Genomic DNA, 13,408 nt, shown 5'->3' with positions numbered 1-13,408 from the left:
ATCGAGTTACCTTGCGGTTCTTCCTATTTGAAGAGGATGGGGAATGACTCCGGAAATACACTCTTAATTTAAGTTCTCTCGAAGCATCGGTGGTTCAGTGGTAGAATGCTCGCCTGCCACGCGGGCGGCCCGGGTTCGATTCCCGGCCGATGCAACGTTTCATTTTAGATCTCGCAGATGCTCAGTTGAAGAGAGAATCGAGTTACCTTGCGGTTCTTCCTATTTCAAGAGAATGGGGTTTGACTCTAGAAATGCACTCTTAATTTCCTTTCTCTCGAAGCATCGGTGGTTCAGTGGTAGAATGCTCGCCTGCCACGCGGGCGGCCTGGGTTCGATTCCCGGCCGATGCAGCGTTTGATTTTAGATCTCGCATGCTCAGTTGAAGAGATAATCGAGTTACCTTGCGGTTCTTCCTATTTGAAGAGGATGGGGAATGACTCTGGAAATACACTCTTAATTTAAGTTCTCTCGAAGCATCGGTGGTTCAGTGGTAGAATGCTCGCCTGCCACGCGGGCGGCCCGGGTTCGATTCCCGGCCGATGCAACGTTTCATTTTAGATCTCGCAGATGCTCAGTTGAAGAGAGAATCGAGTTACCTTGCGGTTCTTCCTATTTGAAGAGGATGGGGTTTGACTCTAGAAATGCACTCTTAATTTCCTTTCTCTCGAAGCATCGGTGGTTCAGTGGTAGAATGCTCGCCTGCCACGCGGGCTGCCCGCGTTCGATTCCCGGCCGATGCAACGTTTCATTTTAGATCTCGCAGATGCTCAGTTGAAGAGAGAATCGAGTTACCTTGCGGTTCTTCTTATTTGAAGAGGATGGGGTTTGACTCTAGAAATGCACTCTTAATTTCCTTTCTCCCGAAGCATCGGTGGTTCAGTGGTAGAATGCTCGCCTGCCACGCGGGCTGCCCGCGTTCGATTCCCGGCCGATGCAGCGTTTGATTTTAGATCTCGCATGCTCAGTTGAAGAGATAATCGAGTTACCTTGCGGTTCTTCCTATTTGAAGAGGATGGGGAATGACTCTGGAAATACACTCTTAATTTAAGTTCTCTCGAAGCATCGGTGGTTCAGTGGTAGAATGCTCGCCTGCCACGCGGGCGGCCCGGGTTCGATTCCCGGCCGATGCAACGTTTCATTTTAGATCTCGCAGATGCTCAGTTGAAGAGAGAATCGAGTTACCTTGCGGTTCTTCTTATTTGAAGAGGATGGGGTTTGACTCTAGAAATGCACTCTTAATTTCCTTTCTCTCGAAGCATCAGTGGTTCAGTGGTAGAATGCTCGCCTGCCACGCGGGCTGCCCGCGTTCGATTCCCGGCCGATGCAGCGTTTGATTTTAGATCTCGCATGCTCAGTTGAAGAGATAATCGAGTTACCTTGCGGTTCTTCCTATTTGAAGAGGATGGGGAATGACTCTGGAAATACACTCTTAATTTAAGTTCTCTCGAAGCATCGGTGGTTCAGTGGTAGAATGCTCGCCTGCCACGCGGGCGGCCCGGGTTCGATTCCCGGCCGATGCAACGTTTCATTTTAGATCTCGCAGATGCTCAGTTGAAGAGAGAATCGAGTTACCTTGCGGTTCTTCCTATTTCAAGAGAATGGGGTTTGACTCTAGAAATGCACTCTTAATTTCCTTTCTCTCAAAGCATCGGTGGTTCAGTGGTAGAATGCTCGCCTGCCACGCGGGCGGCCTGGGTTCGATTCCCGGCCGATGCAGCGTTTGATTTTAGATCTCGCATGCTCAGTTGAAGAGATAATCGAGTTACCTTGCGGTTCTTCCTATTTGAAGAGGATGGGGAATGACTCTGGAAATACACTCTTAATTTAAGCTCTCTCGAAGCATCGGTGGTTCAGTGGTAGAATGCTCGCCTGCCACGCGGGCGGCCCGGGTTCGATTCCCGGCCGATGCAACGCTTCATTTTAGATCTCGCAGATGCTCAGTTGAAGAGAGAATCGAGTTACCTTGCGGTTCTTCCTATTTGAAGAGGATGGGGTTTGACTCTAGAAATGCATTCTTAATTTCCTTTCACTCGAAGCATCGGTGGTTCAGTGGTAGAATGCTCGCCTGCCACGCGGGCTGCCCGCGTTCGATTCCCGGCCGATGCAGCGTTTGATTTTAGATCTCGCATGCTCAGTTGAAGAGATAATCGAGTTACCTTGCGGTTCTTCCTATTTGAAGAGGATGGGGAATGACTCTGGAAATACACTCTTAATTTAAGTTCTCTCGAAGCATCGGTGGTTCAGTGGTAGAATGCTCGCTTGCCCCGCGGGCGGCCCGGGTTCGATTCCCGGCCGATGCAACGTTTCATTTTAGATCTCGCAGATGCTCAGTTGAAGAGAGAATCGAGTTACCTTGCGTTTCTTCCTATTTGAAGAGGATGGGGTTTGACTCTAGAAATGCACTCTTAATTTCCTTTCTCTCGAAGCATCGGTGGTAGAATGCTCGCCTGCCACGCGGGCGGCCCGGGTTCGATTCCCGGCCGATGCAGCGTTTGGTTTTAGATCTCGCAGATGCTCAGTTGAAGAGATAATCGAGTTACCTTGCGGTTCTTCCTATTTGAAGAGGATGGGGAATGACTCTGGAAATACACTCTTAATTTCCTTTCTCTCGAAGCATCAGTGGTTCAGTGGTAGAATGCTCGCCTGCCACGCGGGCGGCCCGGCTTCGATTCCCGGCCGATGCAGCGTTTGGTTTTAGATCTCGCAGATGCTCAGTTGAAGAGATAATCGAGTTACCTTGCGGTTCTTCCTATTTGAAGAGGATGGGGAATGACTCTGGAAATACACTCTTAATTTAGTTCTCTCGAAGCATCGGTGGTTCAGTGGTAGAATGCTCGCCTGCCACGTGGGCGGCCCGGGTTCGATTCCCGGCCGATGCATTTTAGATCTCGCAGATGCTCAGTTGAAGAGAGAATCGAGTTACTTTGCGGTTCTTCCTATTTGAAGAGGATGGGGTTTGACTCTAGAAATGCACTCTTAATTTCCTTTCTCTCGAAGCATCGGTGCTTCAGTGGTAGAATGCTCGCCTGCCACGCGGGCGGCCCGGGTTCGATTCCAGGCCGATGCAACGTTTCATTTTAGATCTCGCAGATGCTCAGTTGAAGAGAGAATCGAGTTACCTTGCGGTTCTTCCTATTTGAAGAGGATGGGGTTTGACTCTAGAAATGCACTCTTAATTTCCTTTCTCTCGAAGCATCGGTGGTTCAGTGGTAGAATGCTCGCCTGCCACGCGGGCTGCCCGCGTTCGATTCCCGGCCGATGCAGCGTTTGATTTTAGATCTCGCATGCTCAGTTGAAGAGATAATCGAGTTACCTTGCGGTTCTTCCTATTTGAAGAGGATGGGGAATGACTCTGGAAATACACTCTTAATTTAAGTTCTCTCGAAGCATCGGTGGTTCAGTGGTAGAATGCTCGCCTGCCACGCGGGCGGCCCGGGTTCGATTCCCGGCCGATGCAACGTTTCATTTTAGATCTCGCAGATGCTCAGTTGAAGAGAGAATCGAGTTACCTTGCGGTTCTTCCTATTTGAAGAGGATGGGGTTTGACTCTAGAAATGCACTCTTAATTTCCTTTCTCTCGAAGCATCGGTGGTTCAGTGGTAGAATGCTCGCCTGCCACGCGGGCGGCCCGGGTTCGATTCCCGGCCGATGCATTTTAGATCTCGCAGATGCTCAGTTGAAGAGAGAATCGAGTTACTTTGCGGTTCTTCCTATTTGAAGAGGATGGGGTTCAACTCTAGTAATGCACTCTTAATTTCCTTTCTCTCGAAGCATCGGTGGTTCAGTGGTAGAATGCTCGCCTGCCACGCGGGCGGCCCGGGTTCGATTCCCGGCCGATGCAACGTTTCATTTTAGATCTCGCAGATGCTCAGTTGAAGAGAGAATCGAGTTACCTTGCGGTTCTTCCTATTTGAAGAGGATGGGGTTTGACTCTAGAAATGCACTCTTAATTTCCTTTCTCTCGAAGCATCGGTGGTTCAGTGGTAGAATGCTCGCCTGCCACGCGGGCGGCCCGGGTTCGATTCCCGGCCGATGCAACGTTTCATTTTAGATCTCGCAGATGCTCAGTTGAAGAGAGAATCGAGTTACCGTGCGGTTCTTCCTATTTGAAGAGGATGGGGTTTGACTCTAGAAATGCACTCTTAATTTCCTTTCTCTCGAAGCATCGGTGGTTCAGTGGTAGAATGCTCGCCTGCCAAGCGGGCGGCCCGGGTTCGATTCCCGGCCGATGCAACGTTTCATTTTAGATCTCGCAGATGCTCAGTTGAAGAGAGAATCGAGTTACCTTGCGGTTCTTCCTATTTGAAGAGGATGGGGTTTGACTCTGGAAATACACTCTTAATTTAAGTTCTCTCGAAGCATCGGTGGTTCAGTGGTAGAATGCTCGCCTGCCACGCGGGCGGCCCGGGTTCGATTCCCGGCCGATGCAACGTTTCATTTTAGATCTCGCAGATGCTCAGTTGAAGAGAGAATCGAGTTACCTTGCGGTTCTTCCTATTTGAAGAGGATGGGGTTTGACTCTAGAAATGCACTCTTAATTTCCTTTCTCTCGAAGCATCAGTGGTTCAGTGGTAGAATGCTCGCCTGCCACGCGGGCGGCCCGGCTTCGATTCCCGGCCGATGCAGCGTTTGGTTTTAGATCTCGCAGATGCTCAGTTGAAGAGATAATCGAGTTACCTTGCGGTTCTTCCTATTTGAAGAGGATGGGGAATGACTCTGGAAATACACTCTTAATTTAAGTTCTCTCGAAGCATCGGTGGTTCAGTGGTAGAATGCTCGCCTGCCACGCGGGCGGCCCGGGTTCGATTCCCGGCCGATGCATTTTAGATCTCGCAGATGCTCAGTTGAAGAGAGAATCGAGTTACTTTGCGGTTCTTCCTATTTGAAGAGGATGGGGTTTGACTCTAGAAATGCACTCTTAATTTACTTTCACTCGAAGCATCGGTGGTAGAATGCTCGCCTGCCACGCGGGCGGCCCGGGTTCGATTCCCGGCCGATGCAGCGTTTGGTTTTAGATCTCGCAGATGCTCAGTTGAAGAGATAATCGAGTTACCTTGCGGTTCTTCCTATTTGAAGAGGATGGGGAATGACTCTGGAAATACACTCTTAATTTAAGTTCTCTCGAAGCATCGGTGGTTCAGTGGTAGAATGCTCGCCTGCCACGCGGGCGGCCCGGGTTCGATTCCCGGCCGATGCAACGTTTCATTTTAGATCTCGCAGATGCTCAGTTGAAGAGAGAATCGAGTTACCTTGCGGTTCTTCCTATTTGAAGAGGATGGGGTTTGACTCTAGAAATGCACTCTTAATTTCCTTTCTCTCGAAGAATCAGTGGTTCAGTGGTAGAATGCTCGCCTGCCACGCGGGCGGCCCGGCTTCGATTCCCGGCCGATGCAGCGTTTGGTTTTAGATCTCGCAGATGCTCAGTTGAAGAGATAATCGAGTTACCTTGCGGTTCTTCCTATTTGAAGAGGATGGGGAATGACTCTGGAAATACACTCTTAATTTAAGTTCTCTCGAAGCATCGGTGGTTCAGTGGTAGAATGCTCGCCTGCCACGCGGGCTGCCCGCTTTCGATTCCCGGCCGATGCAGCGTTTGATTTTAGATCTCGCATGCTCAGTTGAAGAGATAATCGAGTTACCTTGCGGTTCTTCCTATTTGAAGAGGATGGGGAATGACTCTGGAAATACACTCTTAATTTAAGTTCTCTCGAAGCATCGGTGGTTCAGTGGTAGAATGCTCGCCTGCCACGCGGGCGGCACGGGTTCGATTCCCGGCCGATGCAACGTTTCATTTTAGATCTCGCAGATGCTCAGTTGAAGAGAGAATCGAGATACCTTGCGGTTCTTCCTATTTGAAGAGGATGGGGTTTGACTCTAGAAATGCACTCTTAATTTCCTTTCTCTCGAAGCATCGGTGGTTCAGTGGTAGAATGCTCGCCTGCCACGCGGGCGGCCCGGGTTCGATTCCCGGCCGATGCATTTTAGATCTCGCAGATGCTCAGTTGAAGAGAGAATCGAGTTACTTTGCGGTTCTTCCTATTTGAAGAGGATGGGGTTTAACTCTAGAAATGCACTCTTAATTTCCTTTCTCTCGAAGCATCGGTGATTCAGTGGTAGAATGCTCGCCTGAGACGCGGGCGGCCCGGGTTCGATTCCCGGCCGATGCAACGTTTCATTTTAGATCTCGCAGATGCTCAGTTGAAGAGAGAATCGAGTTACCTTGCGGTTCTTCCTATTTGAAGAGGATGGGGTTTGACTCTAGAAATGCACTCTTAATTTCCTTTCTCTCGAAGCATCGGTGGTTCAGTGGTAGAATGCTCGCCTGCCACGCGGGCGGCCCGGGTTCGATTCCCGGCCGATGCAACGTTTCATTTTAGATCTCGCAGATGCTCAGTTGAAGAGAGAATCGAGTTACCTTGCGGTTCTTCCTATTTGAAGAGGATGGGGTTTGACTCTAGAAATGCACTCTTAATTTCCTTTCTCTCGAAGTATCGGTGGTTCAGTGGTAGAATGCTCGCCTGCCACGCTGGCGGCCCGGGTTCGATTCCCGGCCGATGCAACGTTTCATTTTAGATCTCGCAGATGCTCAGTTGAAGAGAGAATCGAGTTACCTTGCGGTTCTTCCTATTTGAAGAGGATGGGGTTTGACTCTAGAAATGCACTCTTAATTTCCTTTCTCTCGAAGCATCGGTGGTTCAGTGGTAGAATGCTCGCCTGCCACGCGGGCGGCCCGGGTTCGATTAGCGGCCGATGCAGCGTTTGGTTTTAGATCTGGCAGATGCTCAGTTGAAGAGATAATCGAGTTACCTTGCGGTTCTTCCTATTTGAAGAGGATGGGGTTTGACTCTAGAAATGCACTCTTAATTTCCTTTCTCTCGAAGCATCGGTGGTTCAGTGGTAGAATGCTCGCCTGCCACGCGGGCGGCCCGGGTTCGATTCCCGGCCGATGCAACATTTCATTTTAGATCTCGCAGATGCTCAGTTGAAGAGAGAATCGAGTTACCTTGCGGTTCTTCCTATTTGAAGAGGATGGGGTTTGACTCTAGAAATGCACTCTTAATTTCCTTTCTCTCGAAGTATCGGTGGTTCAGTGGTAGAATGCTCGCCTGCCACGCTGGCGGCCCGGGTTCGATTCCCGGCCGATGCAACGTTTCATTTTAGATCTCGCAGATGCTCAGTTGAAGAGAGAATCGAGTTACCTTGCGGTTCTTCCTATTTGAAGAGGATGGGGTTTGACTCTAGAAATGCACTCTTAATTTCCTTTCTCTCGAAGCATCGGTGGTTCAGTGGTAGAATGCTCGCCTGCCACGCGGGCTGCCCGCGTTCGATTCCCGGCCGATGCAGCGTTTGATTTTAGATCTCGCATGCTCAGTTGAAGAGATAATCGAGTTACCTTGCGGTTCTTCCTATTTGAAGAGGATGGGGAATGACTCTGGAAATACACTCTTAATTTAAGTTCTCTCGAAGCATCGGTGGTTCAGTGGTAGAATGCTCGCCTGCCACGCGGGCGGCCCGGGTTCGATTCCCGGCCGATGCAACGTTTCATTTTAGATCTCGCAGATGCTCAGTTGAAGAGAGAATCGAGTTACCTTGCGGTTCTTCTTATTTGAAGAGGATGGGGTTTGACTCTAGAAATGCACTCTTAATTTCCTTTCTCTCGAAGCATCGGTGGTTCAGTGGTAGAATGCTCGCCTGCCACGCGGGCTGCCCGCGTTCGATTCCCGGCCGATGCAGCGTTTGATTTTAGATCTCGCATGCTCAGTTGAAGAGATAATCGAGTTACCTTGCGGTTCTTCCTATTTGAAGAGGATGGGGAATGACTCCGGAAATACACTCTTAATTTAAGTTCTCTCGAAGCATCGGTGGTTCAGTGGTAGAATGCTCGCCTGCCACGCGGGCGGCCCGGGTTCGATTCCCGGCCGATGCAACGTTTCATTTTAGATCTCGCAGATGCTCAGTTGAAGAGAGAATCGAGTTACCTTGCGGTTCTTCCTATTTCAAGAGAATGGGGTTTGACTCTAGAAATGCACTCTTAATTTCCTTTCTCTCGAAGCATCGGTGGTTCAGTGGTAGAATGCTCGCCTGCCACGCGGGCGGCCTGGGTTCGATTCCCGGCCGATGCAGCGTTTGATTTTAGATCTCGCATGCTCAGTTGAAGAGATAATCGAGTTACCTTGCGGTTCTTCCTATTTGAAGAGGATGGGGAATGACTCTGGAAATACACTCTTAATTTAAGTTCTCTCGAAGCATCGGTGGTTCAGTGGTAGAATGCTCGCCTGCCACGCGGGCGGCCCGGGTTCGATTCCCGGCCGATGCAACGTTTCATTTTAGATCTCGCAGATGCTCAGTTGAAGAGAGAATCGAGTTACCTTGCGGTTCTTCCTATTTGAAGAGGATGGGGTTTGACTCTAGAAATGCACTCTTAATTTCCTTTCTCTCGAAGCATCGGTGGTTCAGTGGTAGAATGCTCGCCTGCCACGCGGGCTGCCCGCGTTCGATTCCCGGCCGATGCAACGTTTCATTTTAGATCTCGCAGATGCTCAGTTGAAGAGAGAATCGAGTTACCTTGCGGTTCTTCTTATTTGAAGAGGATGGGGTTTGACTCTAGAAATGCACTCTTAATTTCCTTTCTCCCGAAGCATCGGTGGTTCAGTGGTAGAATGCTCGCCTGCCACGCGGGCTGCCCGCGTTCGATTCCCGGCCGATGCAGCGTTTGATTTTAGATCTCGCATGCTCAGTTGAAGAGATAATCGAGTTACCTTGCGGTTCTTCCTATTTGAAGAGGATGGGGAATGACTCTGGAAATACACTCTTAATTTAAGTTCTCTCGAAGCATCGGTGGTTCAGTGGTAGAATGCTCGCCTGCCACGCGGGCGGCCCGGGTTCGATTCCCGGCCGATGCAACGTTTCATTTTAGATCTCGCAGATGCTCAGTTGAAGAGAGAATCGAGTTACCTTGCGGTTCTTCTTATTTGAAGAGGATGGGGTTTGACTCTAGAAATGCACTCTTAATTTCCTTTCTCTCGAAGCATCAGTGGTTCAGTGGTAGAATGCTCGCCTGCCACGCGGGCTGCCCGCGTTCGATTCCCGGCCGATGCAGCGTTTGATTTTAGATCTCGCATGCTCAGTTGAAGAGATAATCGAGTTACCTTGCGGTTCTTCCTATTTGAAGAGGATGGGGAATGACTCTGGAAATACACTCTTAATTTAAGTTCTCTCGAAGCATCGGTGGTTCAGTGGTAGAATGCTCGCCTGCCACGCGGGCGGCCCGGGTTCGATTCCCGGCCGATGCAACGTTTCATTTTAGATCTCGCAGATGCTCAGTTGAAGAGAGAATCGAGTTACCTTGCGGTTCTTCCTATTTCAAGAGAATGGGGTTTGACTCTAGAAATGCACTCTTAATTTCCTTTCTCTCAAAGCATCGGTGGTTCAGTGGTAGAATGCTCGCCTGCCACGCGGGCGGCCTGGGTTCGATTCCCGGCCGATGCAGCGTTTGATTTTAGATCTCGCATGCTCAGTTGAAGAGATAATCGAGTTACCTTGCGGTTCTTCCTATTTGAAGAGGATGGGGAATGACTCTGGAAATACACTCTTAATTTAAGCTCTCTCGAAGCATCGGTGGTTCAGTGGTAGAATGCTCGCCTGCCACGCGGGCGGCCCGGGTTCGATTCCCGGCCGATGCAACGCTTCATTTTAGATCTCGCAGATGCTCAGTTGAAGAGAGAATCGAGTTACCTTGCGGTTCTTCCTATTTGAAGAGGATGGGGTTTGACTCTAGAAATGCATTCTTAATTTCCTTTCACTCGAAGCATCGGTGGTTCAGTGGTAGAATGCTCGCCTGCCACGCGGGCTGCCCGCGTTCGATTCCCGGCCGATGCAGCGTTTGATTTTAGATCTCGCATGCTCAGTTGAAGAGATAATCGAGTTACCTTGCGGTTCTTCCTATTTGAAGAGGATGGGGAATGACTCTGGAAATACACTCTTAATTTAAGTTCTCTCGAAGCATCGGTGGTTCAGTGGTAGAATGCTCGCTTGCCCCGCGGGCGGCCCGGGTTCGATTCCCGGCCGATGCAACGTTTCATTTTAGATCTCGCAGATGCTCAGTTGAAGAGAGAATCGAGTTACCTTGCGTTTCTTCCTATTTGAAGAGGATGGGGTTTGACTCTAGAAATGCACTCTTAATTTCCTTTCTCTCGAAGCATCGGTGGTAGAATGCTCGCCTGCCACGCGGGCGGCCCGGGTTCGATTCCCGGCCGATGCAGCGTTTGGTTTTAGATCTCGCAGATGCTCAGTTGAAGAGATAATCGAGTTACCTTGCGGTTCTTCCTATTTGAAGAGGATGGGGAATGACTCTGGAAATACACTCTTAATTTCCTTTCTCTCGAAGCATCAGTGGTTCAGTGGTAGAATGCTCGCCTGCCACGCGGGCGGCCCGGCTTCGATTCCCGGCCGATGCAGCGTTTGGTTTTAGATCTCGCAGATGCTCAGTTGAAGAGATAATCGAGTTACCTTGCGGTTCTTCCTATTTGAAGAGGATGGGGAATGACTCTGGAAATACACTCTTAATTTAGTTCTCTCGAAGCATCGGTGGTTCAGTGGTAGAATGCTCGCCTGCCACGTGGGCGGCCCGGGTTCGATTCCCGGCCGATGCATTTTAGATCTCGCAGATGCTCAGTTGAAGAGAGAATCGAGTTACTTTGCGGTTCTTCCTATTTGAAGAGGATGGGGTTTGACTCTAGAAATGCACTCTTAATTTCCTTTCTCTCGAAGCATCGGTGCTTCAGTGGTAGAATGCTCGCCTGCCACGCGGGCGGCCCGGGTTCGATTCCAGGCCGATGCAACGTTTCATTTTAGATCTCGCAGATGCTCAGTTGAAGAGAGAATCGAGTTACCTTGCGGTTCTTCCTATTTGAAGAGGATGGGGTTTGACTCTAGAAATGCACTCTTAATTTCCTTTCTCTCGAAGCATCGGTGGTTCAGTGGTAGAATGCTCGCCTGCCACGCGGGCTGCCCGCGTTCGATTCCCGGCCGATGCAGCGTTTGATTTTAGATCTCGCATGCTCAGTTGAAGAGATAATCGAGTTACCTTGCGGTTCTTCCTATTTGAAGAGGATGGGGAATGACTCTGGAAATACACTCTTAATTTAAGTTCTCTCGAAGCATCGGTGGTTCAGTGGTAGAATGCTCGCCTGCCACGCGGGCGGCCCGGGTTCGATTCCCGGCCGATGCAACGTTTCATTTTAGATCTCGCAGATGCTCAGTTGAAGAGAGAATCGAGTTACCTTGCGGTTCTTCCTATTTGAAGAGGATGGGGTTTGACTCTAGAAATGCACTCTTAATTTCCTTTCTCTCGAAGCATCGGTGGTTCAGTGGTAGAATGCTCGCCTGCCACGCGGGCGGCCCGGGTTCGATTCCCGGCCGATGCATTTTAGATCTCGCAGATGCTCAGTTGAAGAGAGAATCGAGTTACTTTGCGGTTCTTCCTATTTGAAGAGGATGGGGTTCAACTCTAGTAATGCACTCTTAATTTCCTTTCTCTCGAAGCATCGGTGGTTCAGTGGTAGAATGCTCGCCTGCCACGCGGGCGGCCCGGGTTCGATTCCCGGCCGATGCAACGTTTCATTTTAGATCTCGCAGATGCTCAGTTGAAGAGAGAATCGAGTTACCTTGCGGTTCTTCCTATTTGAAGAGGATGGGGTTTGACTCTAGAAATGCACTCTTAATTTCCTTTCTCTCGAAGCATCGGTGGTTCAGTGGTAGAATGCTCGCCTGCCACGCGGGCGGCCCGGGTTCGATTCCCGGCCGATGCAACGTTTCATTTTAGATCTCGCAGATGCTCAGTTGAAGAGAGAATCGAGTTACCGTGCGGTTCTTCCTATTTGAAGAGGATGGGGTTTGACTCTAGAAATGCACTCTTAATTTCCTTTCTCTCGAAGCATCGGTGGTTCAGTGGTAGAATGCTCGCCTGCCAAGCGGGCGGCCCGGGTTCGATTCCCGGCCGATGCAACGTTTCATTTTAGATCTCGCAGATGCTCAGTTGAAGAGAGAATCGAGTTACCTTGCGGTTCTTCCTATTTGAAGAGGATGGGGTTTGACTCTGGAAATACACTCTTAATTTAAGTTCTCTCGAAGCATCGGTGGTTCAGTGGTAGAATGCTCGCCTGCCACGCGGGCGGCCCGGGTTCGATTCCCGGCCGATGCAACGTTTCATTTTAGATCTCGCAGATGCTCAGTTGAAGAGAGAATCGAGTTACCTTGCGGTTCTTCCTATTTGAAGAGGATGGGGTTTGACTCTAGAAATGCACTCTTAATTTCCTTTCTCTCGAAGCATCAGTGGTTCAGTGGTAGAATGCTCGCCTGCCACGCGGGCGGCCCGGCTTCGATTCCCGGCCGATGCAGCGTTTGGTTTTAGATCTCGCAGATGCTCAGTTGAAGAGATAATCGAGTTACCTTGCGGTTCTTCCTATTTGAAGAGGATGGGGAATGACTCTGGAAATACACTCTTAATTTAAGTTCTCTCGAAGCATCGGTGGTTCAGTGGTAGAATGCTCGCCTGCCACGCGGGCGGCCCGGGTTCGATTCCCGGCCGATGCATTTTAGATCTCGCAGATGCTCAGTTGAAGAGAGAATCGAGTTACTTTGCGGTTCTTCCTATTTGAAGAGGATGGGGTTTGACTCTAGAAATGCACTCTTAATTTACTTTCACTCGAAGCATCGGTGGTAGAATGCTCGCCTGCCACGCGGGCGGCCCGGGTTCGATTCCCGGCCGATGCAGCGTTTGGTTTTAGATCTCGCAGATGCTCAGTTGAAGAGATAATCGAGTTACCTTGCGGTTCTTCCTATTTGAAGAGGATGGGGAATGACTCTGGAAATACACTCTTAATTTAAGTTCTCTCGAAGCATCGGTGGTTCAGTGGTAGAATGCTCGCCTGCCACGCGGGCGGCCCGGGTTCGATTCCCGGCCGATGCAACGTTTCATTTTAGATCTCGCAGATGCTCAGTTGAAGAGAGAATCGAGTTACCTTGCGGTTCTTCCTATTTGAAGAGGATGGGGTTTGACTCTAGAAATGCACTCTTAATTTCCTTTCTCTCGAAGAATCAGTGGTTCAGTGGTAGAATGCTCGCCTGCCACGCGGGCGGCCCGGCTTCGATTCCCGGCCGATGCAGCGTTTGGTTTTAGATCTCGCAGATGCTCAGTTGAAGAGATAATCGAGTTACCTTGCGGTTCTTCCTATTTGAAGAGGATGGGGAATGACTCTGGAAATACACTCTTAATTTAAGTTCTCTCGAAGCATCGGTGGTTCAGTGGTAGAATGCTCGCCTGCCACGCGGGCTGCCCGCTTTCGATTCCCGGCCGATGCAGCGTTTGATTTTAGATCTCGCATGCTCAGTTGAAGAGATAATCGAG

At 50.0% G+C, this 13,408-nt stretch overlaps 1 protein-coding gene and 63 non-coding genes across 64 annotated transcripts in view; all 64 read left to right on the top strand.

The window, feature by feature from the left end:
* The window catches only part of LOC129966581 (TNF receptor-associated factor 4-like), a 357,557-nt gene that overhangs the window by 59,538 nt on the left and 284,611 nt on the right, over positions 1–13,408 (top strand). The gene's annotated exons all lie outside the window — the stretch shown is intronic.
* Trnag-gcc (transfer RNA glycine (anticodon GCC)) lies at positions 84–154 on the top strand. Its single transcript has one exon. It is a non-coding gene; the product is annotated as a tRNA-Gly (tRNA).
* Positions 280–350, top strand: Trnag-gcc (transfer RNA glycine (anticodon GCC)). Its single transcript has one exon. It is a non-coding gene; the product is annotated as a tRNA-Gly (tRNA).
* Trnag-gcc (transfer RNA glycine (anticodon GCC)) lies at positions 474–544 on the top strand. Its single transcript has one exon. It is a non-coding gene; the product is annotated as a tRNA-Gly (tRNA).
* On the top strand, positions 670–740 carry Trnag-gcc (transfer RNA glycine (anticodon GCC)). The gene has a single exon. It is a non-coding gene; the product is annotated as a tRNA-Gly (tRNA).
* Trnag-gcc (transfer RNA glycine (anticodon GCC)) lies at positions 866–936 on the top strand. Its single transcript has one exon. It is a non-coding gene; the product is annotated as a tRNA-Gly (tRNA).
* Positions 1,060–1,130, top strand: Trnag-gcc (transfer RNA glycine (anticodon GCC)). The gene has a single exon. It is a non-coding gene; the product is annotated as a tRNA-Gly (tRNA).
* On the top strand, positions 1,256–1,326 carry Trnag-gcc (transfer RNA glycine (anticodon GCC)). Its single transcript has one exon. It is a non-coding gene; the product is annotated as a tRNA-Gly (tRNA).
* Trnag-gcc (transfer RNA glycine (anticodon GCC)) lies at positions 1,450–1,520 on the top strand. The gene has a single exon. It is a non-coding gene; the product is annotated as a tRNA-Gly (tRNA).
* Positions 1,646–1,716, top strand: Trnag-gcc (transfer RNA glycine (anticodon GCC)). Its single transcript has one exon. It is a non-coding gene; the product is annotated as a tRNA-Gly (tRNA).
* Trnag-gcc (transfer RNA glycine (anticodon GCC)) lies at positions 1,840–1,910 on the top strand. The gene has a single exon. It is a non-coding gene; the product is annotated as a tRNA-Gly (tRNA).
* Positions 2,036–2,106, top strand: Trnag-gcc (transfer RNA glycine (anticodon GCC)). Its single transcript has one exon. It is a non-coding gene; the product is annotated as a tRNA-Gly (tRNA).
* Positions 2,230–2,300, top strand: Trnag-gcc (transfer RNA glycine (anticodon GCC)). Its single transcript has one exon. It is a non-coding gene; the product is annotated as a tRNA-Gly (tRNA).
* Positions 2,614–2,684, top strand: Trnag-gcc (transfer RNA glycine (anticodon GCC)). Its single transcript has one exon. It is a non-coding gene; the product is annotated as a tRNA-Gly (tRNA).
* On the top strand, positions 2,809–2,879 carry Trnag-gcc (transfer RNA glycine (anticodon GCC)). Its single transcript has one exon. It is a non-coding gene; the product is annotated as a tRNA-Gly (tRNA).
* On the top strand, positions 2,997–3,067 carry Trnag-gcc (transfer RNA glycine (anticodon GCC)). Its single transcript has one exon. It is a non-coding gene; the product is annotated as a tRNA-Gly (tRNA).
* On the top strand, positions 3,193–3,263 carry Trnag-gcc (transfer RNA glycine (anticodon GCC)). The gene has a single exon. It is a non-coding gene; the product is annotated as a tRNA-Gly (tRNA).
* Positions 3,387–3,457, top strand: Trnag-gcc (transfer RNA glycine (anticodon GCC)). The gene has a single exon. It is a non-coding gene; the product is annotated as a tRNA-Gly (tRNA).
* On the top strand, positions 3,583–3,653 carry Trnag-gcc (transfer RNA glycine (anticodon GCC)). The gene has a single exon. It is a non-coding gene; the product is annotated as a tRNA-Gly (tRNA).
* Trnag-gcc (transfer RNA glycine (anticodon GCC)) lies at positions 3,771–3,841 on the top strand. The gene has a single exon. It is a non-coding gene; the product is annotated as a tRNA-Gly (tRNA).
* Trnag-gcc (transfer RNA glycine (anticodon GCC)) lies at positions 3,967–4,037 on the top strand. Its single transcript has one exon. It is a non-coding gene; the product is annotated as a tRNA-Gly (tRNA).
* On the top strand, positions 4,163–4,233 carry Trnag-gcc (transfer RNA glycine (anticodon GCC)). Its single transcript has one exon. It is a non-coding gene; the product is annotated as a tRNA-Gly (tRNA).
* Positions 4,359–4,429, top strand: Trnag-gcc (transfer RNA glycine (anticodon GCC)). The gene has a single exon. It is a non-coding gene; the product is annotated as a tRNA-Gly (tRNA).
* Positions 4,555–4,625, top strand: Trnag-gcc (transfer RNA glycine (anticodon GCC)). Its single transcript has one exon. It is a non-coding gene; the product is annotated as a tRNA-Gly (tRNA).
* On the top strand, positions 4,751–4,821 carry Trnag-gcc (transfer RNA glycine (anticodon GCC)). Its single transcript has one exon. It is a non-coding gene; the product is annotated as a tRNA-Gly (tRNA).
* Trnag-gcc (transfer RNA glycine (anticodon GCC)) lies at positions 5,127–5,197 on the top strand. Its single transcript has one exon. It is a non-coding gene; the product is annotated as a tRNA-Gly (tRNA).
* On the top strand, positions 5,519–5,589 carry Trnag-gcc (transfer RNA glycine (anticodon GCC)). The gene has a single exon. It is a non-coding gene; the product is annotated as a tRNA-Gly (tRNA).
* Positions 5,713–5,783, top strand: Trnag-gcc (transfer RNA glycine (anticodon GCC)). Its single transcript has one exon. It is a non-coding gene; the product is annotated as a tRNA-Gly (tRNA).
* Trnag-gcc (transfer RNA glycine (anticodon GCC)) lies at positions 5,909–5,979 on the top strand. The gene has a single exon. It is a non-coding gene; the product is annotated as a tRNA-Gly (tRNA).
* Trnal-gag (transfer RNA leucine (anticodon GAG)) lies at positions 6,097–6,167 on the top strand. Its single transcript has one exon. It is a non-coding gene; the product is annotated as a tRNA-Leu (tRNA).
* Trnag-gcc (transfer RNA glycine (anticodon GCC)) lies at positions 6,293–6,363 on the top strand. The gene has a single exon. It is a non-coding gene; the product is annotated as a tRNA-Gly (tRNA).
* On the top strand, positions 6,489–6,559 carry Trnag-gcc (transfer RNA glycine (anticodon GCC)). Its single transcript has one exon. It is a non-coding gene; the product is annotated as a tRNA-Gly (tRNA).
* On the top strand, positions 6,685–6,755 carry Trnag-gcc (transfer RNA glycine (anticodon GCC)). The gene has a single exon. It is a non-coding gene; the product is annotated as a tRNA-Gly (tRNA).
* Positions 6,881–6,951, top strand: Trnag-gcc (transfer RNA glycine (anticodon GCC)). Its single transcript has one exon. It is a non-coding gene; the product is annotated as a tRNA-Gly (tRNA).
* Positions 7,077–7,147, top strand: Trnag-gcc (transfer RNA glycine (anticodon GCC)). The gene has a single exon. It is a non-coding gene; the product is annotated as a tRNA-Gly (tRNA).
* On the top strand, positions 7,273–7,343 carry Trnag-gcc (transfer RNA glycine (anticodon GCC)). The gene has a single exon. It is a non-coding gene; the product is annotated as a tRNA-Gly (tRNA).
* Positions 7,467–7,537, top strand: Trnag-gcc (transfer RNA glycine (anticodon GCC)). Its single transcript has one exon. It is a non-coding gene; the product is annotated as a tRNA-Gly (tRNA).
* Positions 7,663–7,733, top strand: Trnag-gcc (transfer RNA glycine (anticodon GCC)). The gene has a single exon. It is a non-coding gene; the product is annotated as a tRNA-Gly (tRNA).
* Trnag-gcc (transfer RNA glycine (anticodon GCC)) lies at positions 7,857–7,927 on the top strand. Its single transcript has one exon. It is a non-coding gene; the product is annotated as a tRNA-Gly (tRNA).
* Trnag-gcc (transfer RNA glycine (anticodon GCC)) lies at positions 8,053–8,123 on the top strand. Its single transcript has one exon. It is a non-coding gene; the product is annotated as a tRNA-Gly (tRNA).
* On the top strand, positions 8,247–8,317 carry Trnag-gcc (transfer RNA glycine (anticodon GCC)). The gene has a single exon. It is a non-coding gene; the product is annotated as a tRNA-Gly (tRNA).
* Positions 8,443–8,513, top strand: Trnag-gcc (transfer RNA glycine (anticodon GCC)). Its single transcript has one exon. It is a non-coding gene; the product is annotated as a tRNA-Gly (tRNA).
* On the top strand, positions 8,639–8,709 carry Trnag-gcc (transfer RNA glycine (anticodon GCC)). Its single transcript has one exon. It is a non-coding gene; the product is annotated as a tRNA-Gly (tRNA).
* Trnag-gcc (transfer RNA glycine (anticodon GCC)) lies at positions 8,833–8,903 on the top strand. The gene has a single exon. It is a non-coding gene; the product is annotated as a tRNA-Gly (tRNA).
* On the top strand, positions 9,029–9,099 carry Trnag-gcc (transfer RNA glycine (anticodon GCC)). The gene has a single exon. It is a non-coding gene; the product is annotated as a tRNA-Gly (tRNA).
* Trnag-gcc (transfer RNA glycine (anticodon GCC)) lies at positions 9,223–9,293 on the top strand. The gene has a single exon. It is a non-coding gene; the product is annotated as a tRNA-Gly (tRNA).
* Trnag-gcc (transfer RNA glycine (anticodon GCC)) lies at positions 9,419–9,489 on the top strand. Its single transcript has one exon. It is a non-coding gene; the product is annotated as a tRNA-Gly (tRNA).
* On the top strand, positions 9,613–9,683 carry Trnag-gcc (transfer RNA glycine (anticodon GCC)). The gene has a single exon. It is a non-coding gene; the product is annotated as a tRNA-Gly (tRNA).
* On the top strand, positions 9,809–9,879 carry Trnag-gcc (transfer RNA glycine (anticodon GCC)). Its single transcript has one exon. It is a non-coding gene; the product is annotated as a tRNA-Gly (tRNA).
* Positions 10,003–10,073, top strand: Trnag-gcc (transfer RNA glycine (anticodon GCC)). The gene has a single exon. It is a non-coding gene; the product is annotated as a tRNA-Gly (tRNA).
* Trnag-gcc (transfer RNA glycine (anticodon GCC)) lies at positions 10,387–10,457 on the top strand. Its single transcript has one exon. It is a non-coding gene; the product is annotated as a tRNA-Gly (tRNA).
* On the top strand, positions 10,582–10,652 carry Trnag-gcc (transfer RNA glycine (anticodon GCC)). Its single transcript has one exon. It is a non-coding gene; the product is annotated as a tRNA-Gly (tRNA).
* On the top strand, positions 10,770–10,840 carry Trnag-gcc (transfer RNA glycine (anticodon GCC)). The gene has a single exon. It is a non-coding gene; the product is annotated as a tRNA-Gly (tRNA).
* Positions 10,966–11,036, top strand: Trnag-gcc (transfer RNA glycine (anticodon GCC)). Its single transcript has one exon. It is a non-coding gene; the product is annotated as a tRNA-Gly (tRNA).
* On the top strand, positions 11,160–11,230 carry Trnag-gcc (transfer RNA glycine (anticodon GCC)). Its single transcript has one exon. It is a non-coding gene; the product is annotated as a tRNA-Gly (tRNA).
* On the top strand, positions 11,356–11,426 carry Trnag-gcc (transfer RNA glycine (anticodon GCC)). The gene has a single exon. It is a non-coding gene; the product is annotated as a tRNA-Gly (tRNA).
* Trnag-gcc (transfer RNA glycine (anticodon GCC)) lies at positions 11,544–11,614 on the top strand. Its single transcript has one exon. It is a non-coding gene; the product is annotated as a tRNA-Gly (tRNA).
* Positions 11,740–11,810, top strand: Trnag-gcc (transfer RNA glycine (anticodon GCC)). The gene has a single exon. It is a non-coding gene; the product is annotated as a tRNA-Gly (tRNA).
* Positions 11,936–12,006, top strand: Trnag-gcc (transfer RNA glycine (anticodon GCC)). The gene has a single exon. It is a non-coding gene; the product is annotated as a tRNA-Gly (tRNA).
* Trnag-gcc (transfer RNA glycine (anticodon GCC)) lies at positions 12,132–12,202 on the top strand. The gene has a single exon. It is a non-coding gene; the product is annotated as a tRNA-Gly (tRNA).
* Trnag-gcc (transfer RNA glycine (anticodon GCC)) lies at positions 12,328–12,398 on the top strand. The gene has a single exon. It is a non-coding gene; the product is annotated as a tRNA-Gly (tRNA).
* Positions 12,524–12,594, top strand: Trnag-gcc (transfer RNA glycine (anticodon GCC)). Its single transcript has one exon. It is a non-coding gene; the product is annotated as a tRNA-Gly (tRNA).
* On the top strand, positions 12,900–12,970 carry Trnag-gcc (transfer RNA glycine (anticodon GCC)). Its single transcript has one exon. It is a non-coding gene; the product is annotated as a tRNA-Gly (tRNA).
* Trnag-gcc (transfer RNA glycine (anticodon GCC)) lies at positions 13,292–13,362 on the top strand. Its single transcript has one exon. It is a non-coding gene; the product is annotated as a tRNA-Gly (tRNA).

This window comes from Argiope bruennichi, chromosome 4 (assembly GCF_947563725.1).
Source record: "Argiope bruennichi chromosome 4, qqArgBrue1.1, whole genome shotgun sequence".
Classification (NCBI taxonomy): domain Eukaryota; kingdom Metazoa; phylum Arthropoda; class Arachnida; order Araneae; family Araneidae; genus Argiope; species Argiope bruennichi.
Note: the sequence above shows the minus strand (reverse complement) of the source record. Positions and strands in the feature narration are given on the sequence as shown.